Source organism: Microtus oregoni, unplaced genomic scaffold (assembly GCF_018167655.1).
Source record: "Microtus oregoni isolate MIOR12 unplaced genomic scaffold, Mior012 000038F_ref0000394, whole genome shotgun sequence".
Lineage (NCBI taxonomy): Eukaryota > Metazoa > Chordata > Mammalia > Rodentia > Cricetidae > Microtus > Microtus oregoni.
In genome coordinates this window covers 11,533,115-11,553,374 of record NW_024543097.1, presented here as the reverse complement: position 1 = coordinate 11,553,374, position 20,260 = coordinate 11,533,115, and the positions used below count along the sequence as shown (strand labels likewise).

Genomic DNA, 20,260 nt, shown 5'->3' with positions numbered 1-20,260 from the left:
AATTGCAAATTCTCAGTTAAAATACAATATAATACAAATTAACAAATCATGTGCAAAACGTATACAATGTATCAAGAAGGAAACCAGGCATACTGGGGGATGATTTAAACTGACTTGTAGGAATCAAATCTAACATGCCCAAACCCAATGTTTTCTATTACGTCACTATGCAAGCTTATCCATTTACATGATTCGTGTCTATTATAATGGAAGTCTTCTTTGCAAAACCACTTCTGGAACAGCACAGCTGGCTAGGCAAGTGGGCTACCCAAGGCCAGTGGGTTTGCGTCACTGCTCTGTGCTGGATTCTTCGTGTAAGCAGGGAGAGCAGCTCTGTCCTGGGTCTAAGAAGGGAGTAGCATGGAATACATCAGTTGTTCACAACAGGGACTAGCATATAGCAGGGTTTTTGCTAAATGCTGGTGACTGTTCGTGAAACATCGTGCTTACTGGGGTTTTTTGAGACAATGTGTTAGCATCTGTTTATATATCCTGCTTTTTGATCATTGGGGTTATGCTTTCTCATCTATCCCTACTACCCATCTTTTGCTTCCTTTTGAAAAACACCCGAGCGTATTTTTATGGATGTATAAACAAATTGGGGACACACTATTTATCTTTAGTGGAATATCTAATGCAGAAATGAGAGTAAAGAAATAGATCAATCACATTTATACTGAACTATCTTTCAAATCTAAGATAACTTCTAAGACAAATTCAAAAGCTAATCCTTCTTATCATTTAATAGTTTGACAGAAAACAAAGTACACGAAAATGGAGTGACTAAAGGTATTCTTTCTAAAACCGTGGACAGTTATAAACAAGAGGATGTTCTTAGGTCTAACAAAAACAGAGTGGACAGTCTAATAAATGCTGCAAAGTCTCAGGACCAGACTGGAAGAGAGTCACAGAACGAGGGACTGTAGGAGAGAGGAGTTTAATTAAAACTGTGTCCTTTGGCTGAGGAGTGCAACCTACTTGAGACTGCTCTCAAAGAAGCCTACAGACTAGGCTTCACTTGCCTCCAGCTCCAGTCCCATCATCTGCTTGTGCTTCTGGTTAGCCAAGCCAAATTGGAGCAGAAGGCACGGCCCAGGATGGAGACGAATGGGAAGCAGCACTGGGGGGCTGATGAGACAGTATCTGGCACAAAATGGCTGACAAACATGAACTGAGGTCTTCTATTGCTATCGCTAAATGGCAAGGCTTGCTTCTAACCATCCTAAGTCAGCAGGCTTGCGGAGCAACTTGGGGTGATGTCATCAAGAATGAGGTTCAATTTAGTGTAGAATACAAGCTACTCCAAGCAGAATTCATATGTTGGGAGTATATTCTATTTAACAACTACCAATATTAAAATTAAGCATTTCCACCTTAAAAGACACCCAGTAAAAAAAATTCAAATTCATATCAACCCAAATATGATTTTCACAGACAGCCCACAAGAGGAAATAAGCAGATGAGTCCATCTGATAAATCTAATAAATGCTGCAAAGTTGACAAGGTTTTAACGTGATACAAAATTATTGAGATGATACATTCAAGTAACCTACATAACGATTATCTCCCAAAGAAGGCAGAGCACACCCCCTCCTGCCCCAGAAGCTCACAAGTTAGCCCATTGGTAGAATATTGAGGATACCCGAAGCACAGCTGAGATGCTCAAGCTAAAATATGCTGTATTCAGGTTCATTAACAGATAGACAGAAAAAGGTACAGGGAGAAAAGGTGTTCGAAGAGTGGAGTCTCTGGGACTGCATTTTAGGTTTATTGTCTCAGCTTCGCACAGTGTTAATTGTGGTTTTAAGGTTTCAGGAAGCCAGTGCCTAGTTGGTTTACAGCGTGGAAACAACTGTTCTAAGATCCTTACTTCGTGTCAGATACCTCCGGAAAAGAGCGGATGGTCGTACCCGAGGGGAGGAGAAACATCACATTTTTGTTGAAAATTTGCAAATGCGACTGACCCTTGGTAATTCTGGAAACTGGATCCATCAGGCACCGGTTTATAAACTAGGTAAGCAATGTCGGCCTCTTTTTTAAGTGTTTCTTATCAAATTCTCAGTACAGCTACAAATGTGAAGGCATCGGTAGAGGAATGACGAGTGTTCCCGTTCTTGTATTTTGAACAGGACACTGTTGCATTGCGTGGTATTTTGAGATTAGTTTTTCCTTTCTAAGTTTTTTCAACTAAACTACCTTTTAATACTTTCAGTGATTTTTAACTTACATAAACTCTTGTTCTCATTTTGGCATAACCAGCAAAGCAAAATTTAAATATGATTTTAATAAATCTGTTCTTGTTTACTCATGACAAATAGACCTCACAGGACTATTTTTGTCAAGAAAACACAAAGCATTTGGGACCATGGCAAAAGTCATATATCAAATGTGTTAGAGTGTTTTCAAATCAGAACAATATTTTTTTCCTTTTCAAACTTTGATTTTTAAGAAAATAGGGTCTTTTATACTGCAGGCTGGACTTTAAATTCATTATGTAGTTGAGGTTGACCTTGAACTTTGGATCAGTGTGTCACCAGCCTGACTTCTGGCACTGGGGATGAATGAACCTATGCTTTGTGCCCACTAAGTAGCACGTTACCAACGTCTGTCTTGTATCATATCGAGTTGGATGTTTCTAAACTACCAAAACAAAAGTCTTTTCTTTTTTAATACATGCTGTGTAAAGAAGAAATAAATATACTCCTTAAATGCCACCTACATTTAAAAAAAAAAGTTCAAAGTTGAACGAATTTTGAAAGGAAGCATTAAGTTTAAAAGTCAGCAGGGGCCTTGAATCATCGTCATATCTCCTAAGGTGGCACTGTTACTTAACCTCTTAAAATGCACTTGGTTTTGAAAGCAACCATGAAGGACTACACCAAAGCTGTTTCTGTGTAAAAGGTTGATTCTGCAACAGACATAAACTCACAAAATGCCTTCCAATAGCACCATGTTCTGATGTATTTAGCATTGGTTGACAATATAGGAACATGGTCATAGAAGAAATAAATCCAGTAAATGTCTTCGTTGCAGCTTGATAAATGCACAGTATTGCTTACACTGGTAATTGTTGTGCTACTTTGTAATTTTAACAAAATAGCTAGTTAAAGGTAGAATTATTGGGGCCAGTGAGATTGCTCAGAAGGTAGAGGGTCTTGCTGCAGAACCTGAAGACCTGAGTTGGATCCTCAGGTCCTACATGGTAGAAAGAGAGAATCAATTCTTGAAAGTTTTCCTCTGACTTCCACATGCATGCAACAGTGCACATGTGAGACACACACACACAAACACACACACACGGCACCATTCTAGAAAGGGGCAGATAAGTGAGGCAGGTTAAAGTCTCATGTAACAGCCAACTTTATTCAGAACATCAGACTATTTATACTCTGAGGGTTAAGGAGAGTCATATCTAAAATCTAAAATAATAATATCTATTCTCACCACTACCAACATCCAGATAGAAACTATGTTCTTTGAGGATACTAGACAGCATTCATCAACAAAAAGAATTTCCCCAAATGGAAAGAGGTATTCTTTTAATATAACCCTCTGTACAGTAAAAAGAAAAGTCGTGGGAATAGAGTGTACAATCACAAGGAAAAGCCACACGTGGCAGACAAGTAGGCTGCACGGAGCAAAACCATGTTTTTCCATAGAAGCACATAAACAATTATAGTAACCAGTTGTAATGAATGATCTGAAGTAAAGTCCCAGCACTACCCCTGAGAGGAGCATGAGAGCATAAACCAGAACAACGTCTTGTTTCCAAAGAAACTCAAGTCACAAGGTTCTATCCTGTCCTGTTTTCTTAGAGGTTTTCCTCACAAGCACTCAGAATTCTCCTTGTACAACTTTTGGACCACGTTCTAACAATAAATAAATAAACAAATCTATTAAAAAAAATCAGTGGTGGCACATGCCTTTAATCCCAGCACTCAGTAGGCAGAGGTAGATGGATCTCTGTGAGTTCGAGGTCAGCCTGGTCTACAAGAGCTAGTTCCAGGGCAGACTCCAAAGCTACAGAGAAACCATGTCTCGAAAAACCAATAATAATAATAATAATTGTGTGCAGGTAAAATTAGCAGTGAACTACCTAACACTGAGAGAAAAAGCATTTATTTCTAGAGAAACTGTTAAAAGTAAGACACCAGCAATGACAAACTGTGATCTAGGAATGAGAGTCTGCCAGAGATGGGAAATAATTCAGACAAGCAAAGAACTGAACAAACATCTTTTAAAACTGAATTCAGGTGACTTTAGTCCTACAGTTTGATTTCTGGCCTTGGCCAACCACGTGGCTGGCTTTGGATTGCATTCCTCACCAAATGCACCATCCGGGCGAGGTTGTGCCTCATCTGCCGTCTTCCCGCCCAGCTCTACTGAGGTATAATTGACAAAGCTGTGTGTATTTAGGGAATAGATCGAGATGTTGGAAGTAAGTGCTGTGGAAAGATGACCATGTTAACAAAACTATGTGTTCCCTCACATACAGATTGCTTACTTGTGTGGTGAATACATTTAACAATTACCTGTAGCACAAATAATAAACCCAGAGACAGATATTGGGGTTCGAGCTGAATGATCAGAGAAGCAAAGCAGCCAACCACTAGAGAGCTCTGACCTCTACAAAATCTTCAGACTGAAAAGGGAGCGAGTTCCTGTCTCATCCCGAGCCTTATATTCCTCTCTAGTGCTGGGATTAAAGGTGTGCACCGCCACCGCCCAGCTTCTGTGACTGACTAGTGTGACTCCTGTATGGCTCACTAGTGTGACTAGCTCTGCACTCTGATCTTCAGGCAAGTTTTATTTGTTAGATCATAAACAAAACACCACCATAATTACCTTAGCACTTTTCATGTGTGCATTGCTAACTATGGTCTCCATGTTGTACAATAAACCTGTGCAGGGAGCCGGACAGAATCGCCATTACAAGATGGTGCTGACATCCTGTCCCGTTGGAAATAAATAACTCCATATATGGCTATGCCTTTGGGAGCTACGTGTCCCGTTTCCCGCATGTGCGGTGTTTTAGAGCCCTTGGGCCTATCCCGATGCAGTCTAGTGTCAGCTAATGGTGGCAGCCAATCACAGGGCGACCCGTGTGCCTACTCCCTATATAAGCAGCTGCTTTAGTGCTCTGGGGGGGTGTCCCTCACTTCCTGCTCTCCCTCAACCAAGAGGCACTCCATTAAAGCATGATCTGAGAAGAATCCTCTTGTGGTGGTTGTTCTTCCTCGCTGGTCGAGAAGTTCGCCGCAAACCTGCGGATCTCTCCTCCAATGGAAATGCATGCCTTTGGTTAAGGATCCCATGTCTACCCTCGACCACAGCCTCAGTGAGCGTCATTCTTCTGTCTGTATTTTGAGCTTGATGTTTTGAATCTACCCACGAATAAGACCACGCAGTATTTATCTTTTTGTGTCTGGCTTATTTCACTTAACAAAACATCTTTCAGTTCCAACCATTTTGGCACAGATAAGTGCTTTTTTTTTCTTTTTTCAGGCTGATTTATTATTCACACATATATGCTGTATTTCCTTTCTCTGCTGATTCATCAACAGACGTTTGTGCTGACTGCGTATCCCAACTCTTAGGCTGCAATGAACACCGTTTCCATCTCCTTTGACTATATCAGAAAAGTGTATTTATTCCTTCCATAGTAACTTCTTAATGTTTCTGTATCTAAATTTCTAACTTTTGAAACACTGAACAAGGATCATATCCAAGCTCACCTACATTTATGATATACAGAATGGATATTGTCATACATCTATGATTTCTGGCAATTTGGCTCTGTGGTGATAGCAAACTAAAACAGAAATATATTGCCTATCAAAATAATATTCAAGCATAGAGGTTTATAGATACAGAATCAATGTATTTCTTAGATATTCATTTTAGTTTTGATATAATTTAATAAGAGAACTTATAGAAACTCCCTACTATTGAAATATTGAAAATGTGGCATTAGTGTTAGATAAAAGTTAAAGTTAATGTTTAAAAATGATTTTAAATTTAAATTTCTGTTATGCCTGTCATGATTCCTATTTGAAACTCATTTTTACAATGATTGTTATTAAAACAAAATGTGTAAATAACAATATACTAACTTAGTTCATGCAAAAAATAGTAAGAAATTAAGAAACTTTTATGGTTTCTTTTCTGAGACAGAGTCTCTCTGTGAATCTCTGGCTGTCCTGGAACTCACTCTGTAGACAATGCTGACCTCGAACTCACAGAGATAGTGCTGGGATTAAAAGCATACACCAAGACCACCCAGTGAAATTAAGAATTTTTAAGAAAGCAGGGCGATGGTGGCACACGCCTTTAATCCCAGCACTCGGGAGGCAGAGACAGGCAGATCTCTGTGAGTTCGAGACCAGCCTGGTCTACAGAGCTAGTTCCAGGACAGGCTCCAAAGCCACAGAGAAACCCTGTCTCGAAAAAACCAAAAAAAAAAAAAAGAATTTTTAAGATATGTAATAAAATATAAGAGCATTATGTCTATTACTTGTCAAAAGCATTTCTCACGAGCTATTGTGGGTCATGATGTAATTAAAGCCTAAAGCAATTGAAAATTCAGATGTCAACCCACCAGAGAAATTATTCTCAGATGGAGAAACCCTGTATAGCAAGGCTTGCAGGACCACTGACTCTAAAAACCGATTGTCTGTGTCTGTAATTTCTCCCATGAGTCTCTTTTTTTCCCTAAGAATAGTTTTAAGTGTTTCCACACTGTTTGTGTGTTTATCTTGTTAAAATATCCCATCTACAGGGCACACACTATCTGTGGATAGTCAAGAAGATAACTTCTCTCTACAGTGTGTTCTCCACAGTATAGTGAGAAACTTAGAAGCCTGTTCTCTATCATTAGCCTTACTGACAGAGTAAGTTGGCCAAACATGATGTGTCCTTCTGGACAGATCACAAACGGAACTTTCACAGATTTTACTTAATAAATGGCAGGTGTCTGACCTGGTAGGATCAAAGCCCTTCAAAGGATTAAGGGCAGATTAGCACAATATTGCAGGTGTCTGGCCTTGTTATATTGTATTCCTTCAGGAGATCAATGGCACCTAAGTGCTAAGCTTCCTTCACTGGCACCTCCCTGCTTTGACTCAAAATAGCAATTAACACTTTGTACCAGCTTTTGATGCAATATTTTTGATTCAGTAAACCAACTGTTTGTGTTTAGGGCCTGAGATTCAGGTGATAAGAAAGGTTGCTGACTAACCATGTCAGATATTAATAATCACACTTAAGACATGTAAAACAGTACACATAGTCTTTATCTCTTCCTTAGATTTCTCATTGGTTTAGTTTCTTTCCTTTGTAACCTTTGTAGCTGTCCCTTTAAGAGACAAGCTAACTTTTACAACCCGCAGCTGCTGACAGTCACCAATTAAGCTGACCAAGTCTTTGCCATGCTTGTCTTCCATGAAGAGTAGGATCTAAAAGTCACTGCCATGCTCAGGGTCTTATATGTTTTCTTCTGCATATAAATTAAGTGATGAAACGTATGTCCCCAATCACTTTTTTAAATGCATTTTTAAACAATAATTTCATCAAGCACATTAATACTAAAATGAACACACTGGCATTATCCTAGTTCCCATATGCAGAGCAGGGTCCTCCAAAGGCCACAGGAGTGTAGGGAAAGATAAAAGAGAGAAAACAGATTCACCTGGAGAGTTTTCAAAATCAACTCAGCTGATGTGCTTTTCCTCAAAGGTTGGAGGGTAAAGGACTAACCTAGAAAGAGGGGTAGGGAGAAAAGAGGTAAGGAAAGCAGGAAGAGGGGATGGGGGTGGAGAGCAGGGGTAGCTTCAAACTATGCAAATTCTGGCCTCACCTCCTAGCTCCTGCAGGAAAGTGGCCGAGAGGCCAGGAAGGGTGTGCAACAGCTTATCAGAGTAGAGGATGACAGAATGTTGTCCCTCATTGACTGAAAAAGGCTTCTCATCTGGCAGGTTTTCAAACATGGGAAATTAAAGATTGGATTCAGTGATTCCTATAAGGACTGGAGACCTGGAAGGAGTGTAAAGGACCCACATCTTACATCTCTGTCTCCTGTGCTGTCCTCAGTAAGAGGATCGGGAAAGCAGTCAGATGCCAAGGAGCCTGGGGACCTGGCTCCTGTACTCCTCTTTCCAACTGTCATCAAAGTTTCATTTTACTTATAAAATGGATGATAATATCTAATGAGCGTTATATGTAGATTCAATAAGGTGAAACACTTGGAATGTATTACACATGTATGTATGTGTATTTCTATGTATGCGTGTATGTGTACATGTTATGTATATATGCATATGTGTGTATGAATATTTGTATGTGTGTACATATGTATGTATGTATGCATGGAAGGTACAACAGACAACCAGAACAGGTGAGAGGAAATCATCCACAAAAGTGTAGACAACATTTTGAACAGCATGGTACACTTAAAATGGGACTATTATAGAATACATTTAACTATTAGGGGTATACATTCTCTCTGAGTACAGTTTCTAAAACACTGATCCCATTTTATTCCACAGTGAAGGCTTTGACAACTGCAGAGTAGCGAATCTGTAAATAGGTTCCTTGACATCAAAATACAACTAAATTATAAATAGTCCAAAAAAATTAATTAGTCTTCCATGTACAGGGAAATAAAAATTATAAATCATATGTAGATCAAAAATTAAATACTAGCAAGACTTCTAGAATACTTAGAACTAAATAGCAAAATCATCACATATAACACATTGATGTGTGGTAAATAGCACTCCAGGAGAAGTATCAGAAAAGTCAGATAAGATTATGGAGTGTGGTTAAAGGGAAAGGGCTGGAGAGATTGTCGGACTAGTTTGTCTGTACTTGGAGGGAGGCATGTGGAATGAGAAAATGCAGGTAGCAGAGACACAAAAGAAACAGACATAGAATAGATTCGGGAAGACTGCCAGTGAATACTGCAGCCTCGAGTTTATTTTTCATAGTCAGTCCTTTTATACTCCAAGCCAAAGGGGAGGGCGAAAAGACTTTTCATCATGATACAAGGAGCAAACAAGCGTTCCAAACACTGAGGAGCAAAACATTCAGTAGCTACACCTTAGGCCAAAACATCTTGTTGTTTGACCTTGAAGGAGCAACAATAGGCTCGAACTCTCTGACCTTATGTCAAGATGGAGCAGCGCCACTGTTATGGGCTGCCATAAGAGATTGCTCAGAGGTTAAGAGCACTGCCTGCTCTTCCAAAGGTCCTGAGTTCAATTCCCAGCAACCACATGGTGGCTCACAACCATCCATAGTGGAATCTGATGCCCTCTTCTGGCATAAAGTCATACATGTAGATAGAGAACTCACATACATAAAACAAATAAATCTTTTTTAAAAAAATAAAGGAGGCCGGGCGGTGGTGGCGCATGCCTTTAATCCCAGCACTCGGGAGGCAGAGGCAGGCGGATCTCTGTGAGTTCGAGACCAGCCTGGTCTACAGAGCTAGTTCCAGGACAGGCCCCAAAGCCACAGAGAAACCCTGTCTCGAAAAACCAAAAATAAATAAATAAATAAAGGATGAAAGATAGCAAAATGTAGCCCATAAAAGTAGAGATTGAGGGAATTTTAAACAACAAGCATAAATGATACATTAAAAAAAATTTAGAAAGAATTTTTTAAAAGCCAAGACACTCAAAATAATATTCTTTAGGAAAATTAAGACTTAAACTATAGTTGGAATTCTTTTTCTAACTCCAACAGCTAACTGTAAAGACAGCGCCACCTAGCTGTAAAGACAGTACCACCTAACACATGTTGCGAGGTGTGGAACAACGGAACTTTCCTACAGCTTGCGGATGAGGGTGGAAATAAGCTTTAAATTCTTAGGAAACTGACTTGTGTGACATGACACCATGATCCAGAAAACTCATCTCAAAGGAAATGAAAACCTTGTCACAAAAGCATTGAACAACAGCGTGTGTAGCAGGGCGATTCGTCACAGGTCGTCAGGCGAATGAAGAAAGAACTGGTCTAGATAACGGCGTTGTCCTCACTGGTAATAAACTCCTGCTGCCTGAGCAGCGAAGCGTGGATCTCACAAGCACTGCGCTGACAGACGCCCAACGTGACGGTCTACCACTGCCCTGGTTCCTTTCTAGCGAGGTGACAAAAATACCCTGCAAAAGCTTCTAGGGGCCAAGGGCTCACAATTCCAGGTTACTGCCCATCGCTGTTGTGGGACACAAAACCCCTCTGTGAAAACAGATTCAGGAAACTGGTAAACACCAGAAGTTTTGGTTTGACCATTCTGGGGAAGTGGGCATCAGCCAGTGGAGAAGTGGGCATCAGCCGAGACGAAAGGCAAAACTGGTAGATATGGCCATTTGGTGTAAAATGGTTGGTGGTGGCAGCACTCAACTAGCACAGCCCCTTCCCAAATGTCCCACCCTCCTGGGGCTCCAGGCCCCTCCCTTTTCTGAGATGAAGGTGCAGACTGACAAATGGTGTGGCCGTGACCCAGTAATGCGGAGTGCCTCTTCAGCACTGTGCTGATGCATTAGTAGCCACCATCTTCTCCCCTGGAGCAGGGGAGACCTAATATAGTAGGAACCAAAGATCCAACAGGGGCTTGAAGTGTGCACTGTAGACATAAAGGAAGTACAAAACAATATATGCTGGACACACAAGTCCGCCAACTGTGCTTTATAACTAACACATGCATTTAATTTTATAAAATAAGCAATTTTCCAGGCATAGTAAGTATAAACACAATTAATATGAAATAGCAATATTCGTATTATTGAAATAAATGTTTTAAATAAAGATGATTTAGGAAGACTTGGAGGATATGGATAAAAAAATGATTAAAATTTAAACAGCAACTTCTTACATTTATGCCCTATCAATCACTTACTAACTCATTCACACAAATGCATATGAACTAATAGCAAGATGATAAAACCTTGCGCTGACATACTTACTTAATATCTTAAATTGCTTCTCCTCACCATAGGAAGCCGTTTAGCTTTAGGCAAGCTGCTCATGAGATAGATGGCTTACGAATGAACTGCAGGAATGAATGTAATTGTCCATGAACTCTTATATAGGGCATATGTTGCGTGACAGTATATTTTATTTATTTTCTTTTTTTTTTTTAATATTTATTTATTTATTATGTATACAATATTCTGTCTGTATGCCTGAAGGCCAGAAGAGGGCGCCAGACCTCCCTACAGATGGTTGTGAGCCACCATGTGGTTGCTGGGAACCGAACTCAGGACCTCCGGAAGAGCAGGCAATGCTCTTAACCACTGAGCCATCTCTCCAGCCCCTATTTTATTTATTTTCAATGATCAGTATACAATATGAAATAAAGAAAGATGCATATGTGAACCAGAAATAAACATTACCTTTAATAACAGTATACTCAGCACTACCAAGAAGCGTCCGTGTTGTTCACTTTAAGAAGTTGTCATTAGGAAAGTCCATTTGGTGGACAAAGTAAAATTGCTAATGATGTTTGAGATTCCTACGTTTGAGAGAAACAAAGATGATTAAAATATGGCACCTTCCCCTAACAAATTATAACCTAGTGCAAAGGACAGGCCTGTATGGCAATGTGGCCACACTTGACAATGCTGACTCCATGATCATACTGCAGGCAATGCTAAGGGGAAAACTGACCAAGAAAATAAAAAAAAAAAAGTCACCACGACATGTTGCAAATGTACACAAACAACTAGAGAGTTGCCTATTTTGAATTCTTCCTTATGCCTTTCTCTTAGATTATTTATCTGGTTTTGGTACTGAATTCTATAAATGTAAATATTGTTTTATGAACAAAATATCTAGAATGTGGAATAAAACTGATAACTCTGTCTGCAGCTACCTGGTATTCATGGCGGCCTTTTAGCAATCCTCACTTTTGTCATTTGGCCAAGCCTAAAAGGGTCTTAAAGGCATTTCTTAAAAAGCAGAGGAGCCACTGGAGAAAAGAGATTGATCAAAGAAATGACGATGAAAGAGGCCCTAAACTGAAGACACACAAAGTTTCGGTTTGAAAAGATCAAGCATAAAAGGCAAACTACAAAGAATGAGTGCAAATGACCAATGAACAATTGGAATAATACAACTGTCCAAATAGAGAAATGGCTGGACTGTGGTTCTCTATGAAGCCATGACTATTAGGACGCTGGCTATAGAAATGTAAGAAGCTGCATGTGGTAGAATATCTGAATGTCTTTGTGAAAAAAAAAAAAGACTGACTGACAAGGCCATGGGTGAGTCCATAGGCCCTGTTTCTGAGCTCTAGAAAGTAGCATAACTAAAGGAAGGAAACCCTCAAGTGTTAAGGACATTGAACTCTAGTTGCCTAGTCTAGAGCCACAATGGTGCAGGATCAATGTGATGGTGATAGAAAAGGCTTCCATGTGTACAAAGGACCTAATGGTTTATCTGTAGATCAACAACAAAAAGTACAAATAACCATAGAAGCCCTTCCTTACTAGCAATGACCTCTACATAGTGACATGAGATCCTGTAGACAACCTGGGAGAGAAGAAGACTGTCAAGTTTGCTCTTGACAGACAAGCTCTCTAGAGACATCCTGTAAAAAGCAGCATTATTAATTCCTCACCATGAGTGCTTGCTAATCTTTCTTGTCCGTTTGACTAGGTTAGAGCCGCTTGGTAGGCACTTATGGGAGTATCTGTAAAGTCATTTCCATTGTAGAGAAACTGAAGAGGGAAGCCCCGCCCTGCAGGGGAGTGAAACCAGACCTTCGGCAAGAGGGGGGATGGGCGGGTACAACACCTCTCTCTCCTCCCTGACTATGAATGCCAAGTCATAGCCACATGTACCCTGCTGCCATGCCTTCCCTGCCACGATGAGCTGACTGCGGCCTCTCCAACTGTGAGCCAAAAGAAGCACTTCCTTCTTTAAAGGCACTTCCATCATGCATTTTGTCACCGCGATGAGGTTAGTAACAAACACATATCAATATGCAAATTCAGTGTGACATCGGCAGCAATGACATTTACGTTAAATAAATAAAAGCATAAATGTCCCCTGACTTGTAAATTAGCAGCAGTTAAGACAGGCTCGAGAATCCAAGAACAGGGCCAGTGAGACAGCTCTGTCAGTAAAGTGTTTGCTTGTAGAAGCACAAGGAGGCGGATTTGATGACCCACTTCCTGCCCTCAAATTCATGTCAAAAAGTTGAGCATGTAATTGGGGATGTTCTATTGGGATCTCACCAAGGCCAGCTGGCCTAGGTCTGAAAAAGCATGGGATAAATCCGGACTAGCTGAACATAGCGGACAATGAGGAATACTGAGAATTCAAGATCAATTGCAGTGGGTTTTTGATCCTACTGCACGTACTGGCTTTGTGGGAGCCTAGGCAGTTTGAATGCTCACCTTCCGAGACCTGGATAGAGGTGGGCAGTCCTTGGGCTTCCCACAGGTCAGGGAACCCTGATTGCTCTTCGAGCAGATGGGGGGGCGGGACTTGATCGGGGGAGGGGGAGGGAAATGGGAAGCGGTTGTGGGGACGAGGCAGAAATCCTTAATAAATAAATAAATTAAAAAAAAAAAGAAAATAAACATCTCAACTTTAAAAAAAAAACAAAAAACAAAAAAAAAACAAAAAAAAAGTTGAGCATGATGTTTATGCTTGTTGTTTCAGTGCTGGGTAGGTGGAGACAGGTGAATCTTCAGGGCTCATTGACCAGCCGCACAGCCTTCTGGGCTAGAGAGCTCCGGGCTAGTGGTAAACCCCTTCTCAAGAGCCCAGTTCTGGTGGAAATATTTACAAAACACTACTGCACCTGAGGCTTGAGGAACACTGGAAGGCAGAAAGAATGTAAGAGCTGGACAGTCAGGAACCTGTTGTAAGATTGTGTCTCTTAGTGACATCAGAAGCGATATACGAACAGTCTCACATACATGACTGCCTGGGCGTTAGCTGAAAAGGACAAGAGACATGCAAAGTGCATGGGGGAAACTCAGAAAGAATCAACACCACACAGAGAACTACAGGCAACTAAGGAAGGCTGAAAGTCGGAGAAACAGTCTTCTCCAGGGAAGAGCACAGCAAATGGTTAGCCAGTACCAAAGGATTAACTCAGAAAACACATGCAGATAACATTATATAGACACAGCAGGTTATACTTAGAATATATGTGTATTTAGGATATATATATGTATATGCATGTAACATGTATGTGTGTATGTATGCATGTAACAAAATATAATGAAAAAAGAGGATATGAATTTGAAAGAAGGCAGGAAGGGGTATATGAGAGATTTGGAGGAGGGAAAATGATATAGTCATATAACTTCAAAAGTAAAAAATAAATAAATCAAGACAAGTAAAAAGATACAGAACCTGAGGAAGAGCTTTTGAGGTTGACCTCTGTCCTCCATGTGCACACCCAAACATACATACATACATACATACATACATATACATACATGCATACAAACATACATGCATACAAACATACATACATACATACAAACATACAAACATACATACATACATACATACATACAAACATACAAACATACATACATACAAACATATATACATACATACACTCATGCACAGACAAGTAAAAATAGCTTCAGGAGGTCCCTGAAACAGAACAGATTTACTCGGCTCCTCCTTCCACAAGAGTGAGAGTAAAGACTGTTGAGAGTCACTCTCAGACAAGCCAAGCTGAAGCAGCCGCAGAAACTGGTCCACCTGCCCGGAAGAAGTTTAGACCAACCGAGGCACCCAGAAAGGACACTGTCACCTGTTGAGCTGCCTTCAGGCCGCGCAGTGTGCTCAGGTTCCCAGCTTTGTGAGCTGTCACTCATTCTAGAGAGGGCTTTGGTGATACAACTGTCTGTGCGTCATTTCGGCTTCTGTAAGTGACCCCAATAAAATTCATTGGTTCATCAAACCGGACTTTAGAGACATCAGTACTTAGGTCTGCCATGGGTTTCCTATGAGGTAAGTAAATGTGTGTTGCATCTCCCCATGAAAAAACCTCGTGGACATACACACACATAGAGACAGACAGAAAGACAGACAGACACACACACGAGTCCAAGAAGTAATAAATGGTTCTGTCTTGATCAATTTACTCAGTGGCTAGCAGGTAGATCCATTTTGATTAGTTAATATTCATCATTTCTCACCCCAGTATTTTGGGTTTTTTGGGGGTTGTTTTTTTTTTTTTTTTTTTTTTTTTTGAGACTGGGTTTCTCTGTGGTTTTGAAGCCTGTCCTGGAACTAGCTCTGTAGACCAGGCTGGTCTCGAACTCACAGAGATCCGCCTGCCTCTGCCTCCCAAGTGCTGGGATTAAAGGCGTGTGCCACCATCGCCCAGCTCATCCCAGTATTTTGTCTCCAGTATTATTTTCTAATGAATAACAGGAGTATTTTGTCCTGTTGTATACATTAAATCTCTTTATCCAAGCCAACTAACCAGAACTTCTGCAGGTGTCAAAGCCGTTCCCCTCTGACCGTAGTGCTATTGCTCAGCTTACTTTGTTTCTTTTGAGTAAGGAAGAATGGAACAAAGATGGAAGAAGGAGGAAACAGTAATGACGGGATGGAGAATGTCCTTCTGCATGTTGTGACTCTGCATATCTCTTATCAGTTGATGCATAAAACTGTTTCTGCCCATGGCCAGGCAGACTATACCTAGTCCGAAAACCAAAGCAAAGATAGGGAGAGAGAAGGCAGAGCCAGGGAGATGCCATGGAACCACCCAAGAAGAGAAACGCCAACAGGAGCCTTAGGAGAAAGATGCCAGAACAGAGGGAACGCCAGATCAGGAGAAATGGGCGACTTTATAAGAGAAAGAGCTGTCCAGTAAGAAGCCTAAGCCACTGATCAAACAATTGCAACTGATAATAAGCCTCAGAGTGGTTATCTCATAAGCAACTGTGGGAACCCAGTGGGCAGAGAGAAACCAGTCCAGTAGATGGAGAAAAATCTCCTTCTGCAATGATGATCATGAACGTGAGCACATAGACAAAAATTTACAATGTGTAGAAAACCAACAAAACACAAACCTTAAAGTCCAGGTTTTCAATGAGCAAGAAAGCCATCGACTGAGTTAAAAAAAATATGCCTAGAGCTGGTGGTGGTGACACACACCTTTAATCCCAGCACTCGGGAGGCAGAGGCAGGCGGATCTGTGTGAGTTCGAGGCCAGCCTGGTCTACAAGAGCTAGCTCCAGGACAGGCTCCAAAGCTACAGAGAAACCCTGTCTCAAAAAAAAAAAAAAAAACGAAAATGCATAGACATGGATGATGGAGCATGAAACAGAAGGAAGTCATCCCAAAGACTGCTGTCAGACACTGCTCCATCACACAGTGATTCCATTACTATCCTGTGATAATCTGCTCAATTTCTAACCTAGAAAAAGGATGGAAAACTGATATATCCTCTTAGGCAGCTCCCGGAAGCAACCGAGGGCATGATTAAAAACTCTTTGTGCTTACTTGATCTCAGATCTCCAGAAATCAAAGAGACAATTTACCTATGCTAAAGATTCTACAAGGCCAAATGACCAAACTCCCCAGTTATGGAGTGAGTGGTTATTGACCAGGACCCAGCACCCCAGGCTATTTTCAGTCTCTCTGAAAGCATTTGCTGCCCACCCATGTCTGACCTAACAAGCTTGTGACTATCAAAGCCATGAAAATATATTCTTAGCAAATCACCAGCTTTCACTCATCCGCAGGCCAAGAATGTAACCAGGGAGCATCTCAACAATGGAACAGGGCTTCCCCCACTCTGCTAGAACTGTACCTGGGATTCTCCAGCAAAGTGTTCGATAAATACTTTGTTCTGTAACTAATAAGATTGCATGTAACCACTTCTCAAATAGAACATGATATTCTGGGTAACCTGAATCCCTGCTCCTAGACCATGGTCACCCAGATTTGGATTAAGAAGAAACTATCAGCCGGGCGGTGGTGGCGCACGCCTTTAATCCCAGCACTCGGGAGGCAGAGGCAGGTGGATCTCTGTGAGTTCGAGACCAGCCTGGTCTACAAGAGCTAGTGCCAGGACAGGCTCCAAAGCCACAGAGAAACCCTGTCTCAAAAAAACCAAAAAAAAAAAAAAAAAAAAAAAAAAAAGAAGAAACTATCTTTTATTCTGTTAGAGGCAAGAGCTGTTTGGGTGTTACCGTTTATATACAAGGGGCTTTATCTGTGTCTGATCTTTGGCTGTTTAAAGCTTTACAGACTGTCTTTCCTAGAGCTAAGAAGCACCTGAATATTTCAGTCTGTAATGATCTCATTATTTCATTTCCCCGGTCATTTCTATTTAAATCACCTGGAATAACATAATTGTATATTATCACGCTTGGTGCAAATCTGCATATATTTTTCCTGCAAACGTATTTAGGCATTTGATTTTAGAGAGCTGTCCCACACAGACTCCATGAGGGATATTCTGTAATTACTTTTTACAAATCGGAAGATTTAGGGATTTTAAATACCTAAGCCCCAAATTTTTAAATAAACAGCTAAGAACTGTGTCTCCGTTTGCATTTTGTTTTAACATGGCCTCTTCCTTCAAGCATGGCACGCCCATCCTCCCACTGTCACAACAGAGCATAAACAGCCCTGACACAGAAGCCATGAAATAAGTACAATGATACAGAGATGGGTGATTGGCAATTCCTAGTGGAAAGAAAGGAAGAGGAGGATCACAGCCATTATCTCCTCCTGACCCCAGCAACTGCAGAGGATCTTGGGAGAGCCTACCGTACAGGAAGTAGACAGTGATGGGAAAGTGGATCTCTTCTGACGCAGCTCTCCTGAGGTTGCTCCCACGATGGAGTGGGACTTCGCAGATGCAGCTGCTTCGTGTCAACCACGTTCCTGTTAGCCTGCCTTGCCCATGCGCACTCCCGTAAGTAACCTCAATAAAATCACTGCTTCACAAGTTGGGCTCGGGTGGAATCGGCTCTGATTGGCACCCTCAACTGCAGTGAATCAACACTGTTCACATTTCCCCAGGAAATGTTATACAACATAGTTTCATAAAGATTTTGAAACAATACGCGTTTGGAGAAGAAACACACAGGCTGCGATCCAGCTAGCTAATCCAGCAACAGCGGGCTGTGAATGGAAAGCCCAAGGGGCCAGCAGTTGCTTAGTCTATGTAAGGCTGGATGTCGCAGTGTCTTCAGTATGTGCTGGAGTCCTGCAGCAGCAAGCTCTGATGCCAATGAAGGAACGGGCTTGTTAGCACGGAATAGAGCAAGCAGGCAAGGAGCAAAAGCTTCCTTGTCCTTAATATTGGCTCCCAGCAGGAGGTGTGGCCCAGATTAGATCTGGATGAAAGTTTTGGATTAAGGCATGTTTTCCTACTTCAAATTAAGCAGAAATCGCTCACAGGTGTGCCCTCTATTTTGGGGTTTTAGTTCATTCCAGATATAGTCAAATTGACAACCAAGACCAGCCATCACACTGAGTCCTTGTTCTGCTTTGCAGCTCCTTTGAGCGTGTTTGTTCTGATGTGTCTCCGTGGGAACTCCATGGCATCTATCCAGCAGAACTCACGGATACTTTGAAGCAACTTTGGGACGTTTTAATCCCTGGATTTGGGAGGTTTTGTTTTATTTTCATTTTTCCCTGCTTTTTTTCTCTTCTCCTTAGTGTTCTCATTAGATAAGTGTAAATGCGCTGAACGGGGCCCACTTTTTAATTCCGGTCATATTCATTTTTCTCCAGTTTTCCTCTTGTTCTTTGGACTGCATCCTTACACACGCACTGACTGCGAGTCCACCGGTTCTCACAGTCTCGAGTTACTGCTAACTTTTCTAACAAAGTTTTCTTTTGGTTTGGTTTTTAGACTTTCAAGTCCAATTTTTTTTTCATTTATTTCATATGTTTTGTGTGTGTGTGTGTGTGTGTGTGTGTGTGTAATTTTCTGGCTTCATTGGTATTCTACATTTTACTAAATACTTGCTTGAGTGCTTCCATGATTTCTTTCGATATGGTTTCCATTAGGTCTCTGAAAAATACCTAATGGGCTCGTCACAGGATTAGGCTGCTAACTCTGACATCTTTAAGGAAACCGTAACACTTTTCCCTCCTCTAGATAACTTGTATTTCCCTGATTCCTTGTGTGGTTTAAAATGTATATATTGAAAACTGACCATTTGGGGCAATACATTCTAGCAATTATAGGCACAGATTCTCAGATTCTTCTAGAGGTCTTTGCCTGGGTCTGTGTGTGTGTGCCTGGAAGTGTGTGTGTGTGTCTGTGTGTGTGTGTCTGTGTGTGTGTGTCTGTGTGTGTGTGTGGCGTGTGTGTCTGTGTGTGCATGTGCCTGGAAGTGTGTGTGTGTGCGCGCGCATGCCTGGGCATGTGTGCTGGTGCCTTGGCTAGGCTGTTTCAGTACATTCTTTTCCCTCTCAATCTGAAGCTGTTGGCACCACTGTGCAGAAAGCACAGCCATGGCATGCACACGGCATCCCGGGGTAACAGTGGGTTTGGCTAACTCTCTTTGACTGTCTTTCCTTCCTCTCTCTGTTCAACTGTATGCCACACTCTGTGTTTGAGCCAACCCATTAGTCACCAGTAATTATCAGATGATCGTTTTATTACTTAAAAATATGATCCACCGAACAAATTGCTCAGCAAAGTGATTGATGTAGTTCGATTTCTGCTACTGTGAAAAAAAAAAAAAAAAAAACACTAGCCAAAAGCAAAGTAGGGAAGGCAGGGGCTTATTTTCACTTACAGGACTCAGTCCATCCTTGAGGACAATCAAAGTAGAAACTCCATCAGGAGCTTGGAGCAGAATACATAAAGGAACCTGCTTGCTATCTGGCTCATGGGCTCATCGTGCTCAGCCTTCTTACACAGCCCAAAACCTAGGGATGGTGTCGCCTGCAGTCTGTTGGTTCTTTCTACATCAGTCAATAATCAAAGCAGTCCTCAACAATCTTGACAGGGACAATCCCTTGGCTGAGACCCCCTTCTTCACATCAGTGCAGGCTGTGCCAAGTTTGAGAGTTGAAGCTAATTAGGACACTGATCCGATTAAATTTGGGGCTAGGTTGTTTTAGGCCAGCTTTTGAGGTTTGTTCTGATGCTTTCATTCCCTAGTTATCATTAGTAGAGCTGCAATGAACATAAATGACCAGGTATCAGTGGGTGGTGGCATGTGCCTTTGACCCCAGCACTTGGAAGGCAGAGGCAGGCAGATCTCTGTGAATGCCATGATAGCCAGAGCTACACGGAGAAACCCTA

The 20,260-nt window shown here is 41.3% G+C and overlaps 1 protein-coding gene across 1 annotated transcript in view; it reads right to left on the bottom strand.

Annotated features, from left to right (window-relative positions):
• Tmem232 (transmembrane protein 232) overlaps window positions 1-17,870 on the bottom strand; it is a 256,911-nt gene extending 239,041 nt beyond the window's left edge. Inside the window, exon 1 of the mRNA XM_041631893.1 lies at window positions 17,761-17,870. The gene's annotated coding sequence lies outside the window, so the exon portion shown is untranslated. The remainder of the gene's footprint in view (window positions 1-17,760) is intronic.
• Between the last annotated feature and the right edge of the window lie 2,390 nt (window positions 17,871-20,260).